The 2,990-nt window shown below is 60.5% G+C and overlaps 1 protein-coding gene across 1 annotated transcript in view; it reads left to right on the forward strand.

Moving 5' to 3' along the window:
* Positions 1 to 2,572: 2,572 nt before the first annotated feature.
* PHF24 (PHD finger protein 24) overlaps positions 2,573 to 2,990 on the forward strand; it is a 10,274-nt gene continuing 9,856 nt past the window's right edge. The window contains exon 1 of the mRNA XM_014952443.1: positions 2,573 to 2,958. The gene's annotated coding sequence lies outside the window, so the exon portion shown is untranslated. The remainder of the gene's footprint in view (positions 2,959 to 2,990) is intronic.

Consider the following 2,990-nt stretch of genomic DNA (forward strand, 5'->3'; position numbering starts at 1 on the left):
GAGGTTAGAGCTGACGAAAATGCACATTCCTGCTGCAGCTCAGCTCTCACCTCCGCCCCTGCAGCCCTCCTCCAGCAGCCCGGTGCTGCCGGCTCCGCCAAGAGCTTTCCCAGCCTGTTGCCGTCGCAGCAGCTCCAAGGGGCGCCCCAGCCATGCTGTGGCTTCTTCAGAGAGGGGTGGCAGGGCAGGGGAACACATCTTCCTTCCCTCCCGGGGCGGGGATGGGGGGGTGCAAGAGCATCCTGCACTCTGGACGGAGTGGGGGGCTGCTGGTTGCCTCTTGCAGGAGCGGATCTGGGCTGCAGCTCTCTTTTGGAGGGACATCGCACCCACCGGCTGGGCCACCCCAGGGATGGCAAGGAGCTGCCAACCACCCAGGCTCAGCCATCCCCACCCATGGAGCCTTGCTGTAGGGGTACAACCTGGCCGTGATTCAGAAGGGACTGCAGAGCACCAGGGCAGATGGCAGCAGCACCCCCCCTAAACCCCTCGGCAGCTTGACTAGGAGCAAGATTGGGGATCCTCCTCATCTTTGCTTTCCCAGGAACCTCCGCACTCAGCCACGGGCCCTCCAGGGCAGGCACTCAGAGCTTTCTCAGCCTGCTGGCACACTCTTCCTCCACCACCTTCCCCCTCTCTCCAGCCCTCTGGGGCCAGGGTTTGCTGCAGAGATGTTTTCCTCTGCCCTCGTTTACAGCTGGCCACCACTTTCTCCACCTCACATGCATCCCAGCACCTTTCCAGCGTGCTCCCCGGGCCAAAAAACACAAAATGTGATTCACCCTAAAAGGAAACATCCCTGGGGAAGGATGAAGCACAGAGAGGCACCCTGGGCGAGGGCAGGGTGACCAGGGGCTGCCTGCAAGGCTCCTGCAGCTGATGGAACGAAGGAAGACGGGACCTGACAGCCACCAGCAGAAAGCAGATAAATCCTGCCTGCAGCATGGCTTTGCACGTCTCCAGCCAGTGGGGAAGGGAGCTGTGGACCAAGTCAGGTCCCCACGCAACACCCAGATGCTGCCTTTGCCAGTCCCTGGCTGTACTTGCAGGTGACATGAGCTGCAGACAGTCTCAGTTCACTCCTGGTTGAGACATACAGGAGTGGGAAGGGTCTGTAACGAAGGCATTGGTATTGTGGGACCAGTGCCAGTGCCCACAGTTCTAGGGAAGGCTGGCATGGGGTGAGGTCCCACAGGCAGGTGTCGGGGACCAGCCTGGCACCAGTGTCTGGCACAGGCTGGAGCAAATCTGCCCTGAATACAGTGTTGGGAGCATCCTCAAGGCTGCCCTGCCCCAGCTGCTTGCTCCTGGTGAAGCAGGGCACTGCATGGGCACTGGAGACTGGGTCCAGCACCTCAGGGATGGTGCTGGTCCTCGCCTGGGAGCCAGCAAGATTCAGTTGTCAAATGGTCCTTCTCCCCATGGCTCCCACCCTGTGCTCCCCATTCTCTCTGCATGGGGAAGGTGGCATCCCTCTCTCCTGCCACTCGCTGCTCTACCAAGGCCTCCTGAGCACCTCTGTGAACACACACATCCGTGCATGCATGCACACACCTCCTCTCCTCTGTGGGGTGGTGGGTCTGCATGGAGCCAGCCAAGCACTGGCCCACGGAGGGCATAGGGGCTGGCATGGCCAGGATGTCATGCTGGGATGCAAGACATCCCCCCAGGAGCATCTCAGGGTCAGGAACAGCACAGGGAGCTGGGCAGAACATTCCTCTCCCCTAGCCAGGAGAAGACATGCTGTACCTCACTTGTCTAAGGAGCAGGGCAGCCCTGCAACCACCCCTCCTGCTCAGGGTTCCCTACTCTAACCTTCAGCACTAATCTCAAGCCTGGCTGGAAGCTGTTCCAAGGAGGGCTCAGAGGTTTTTGTGCCCTAAATCATCCCTGGATACAGCTGGGAGATCTTGAAGGGGGAAGCACAACCCCCTCAGCCAGTGGTCCCCCATCCCAGGAGGGTGGCGGAGGGCTGGTGGCCATCTCTACCAGGCTGGTGAGAGGCAGCTCAGGATGCACATGAAGCAGATATCCCACCTTCAGAAGCGCTGCTCTAGGGCTGTCCCCTCTTCTCCAGCCCAGCATCCTCCATCCTGCCCCACCAACTCCCTCACACCCTCTGTGAGCCCCCAGCCCCACTGTGGCAGCTCCGTGGCGTGCACCCAGGTGATATCCAGTCCTGGGCACCAGGAAAACCCAAACCCCTGGTGCTGCATTGCACCGGGACACACAGGGCTGCACGTAGCCCCTCCGCTGCATCACAGGGTGGGGAGGACACCCTGCCTGCAATGCTGGCCAGCAGGCAATGGGTTAAAGCAGTCGCAGGTAGCCTGTGGCTGGGGCACCCGGTCTGGGGAATACCCGGGCTCGTTGGGCAGGGGGAGACCTCCCTTCCACTGCAGATGCAGCCCCATCTCCCGTAGTCCTTGAGGTTGTCTTGAAGAAAGGCGGTTCAGCCCCCGGGGGCCAGAGGAGACGCAGGGAAAGCTTTTATTGGTATCTCCCAGCACACGTCAGCCCGCTTTTTAAAAAAAAAAAAAAAAAAAAAAAAAAAAAAAGATGCTTGGTGTCTCAGAGAGCTGTTTAACACAGCTCAGGCAGCAATTGGTACAGGGACAGCAAACCAGGCTGCATCTGCTCAGCCCCAGTCACAAGCTCCCTGCATCCTCCGTGTGTGTGCGAGTGTGTGTGTGAGTGTGTGTGTGTGTGCCCGCGCTAGACACAGGCATCCGCTCCCAGCATCTCGCTGTCTCCTGCATCCTCCGGCAGCAAGCGCAGGGCTCTGGCTCCCCGGGTACCAGCCTCGCCGCTCCATCCCCCGGCGGGGACCTGCCTGCGGGGTGCGGGATGCGGTGAGCACCCGCCGCTGGAGAGGGGGTCGTGGCCAGAGGCAGCGGGGATGGCCACCCTGTGGACTGCTCTGTAGGGCTCGCGTTCCCCAGACGGACCCTGACCCTGGTAAGTGGCTTTTTTTTTTTTTTTTTTGTTTT

This window comes from Calidris pugnax, unplaced genomic scaffold, assembly GCF_001431845.1.
Source record: "Calidris pugnax isolate Ruff unplaced genomic scaffold, ASM143184v1 scaffold220, whole genome shotgun sequence".
NCBI lineage: Eukaryota > Metazoa > Chordata > Aves > Charadriiformes > Scolopacidae > Calidris > Calidris pugnax.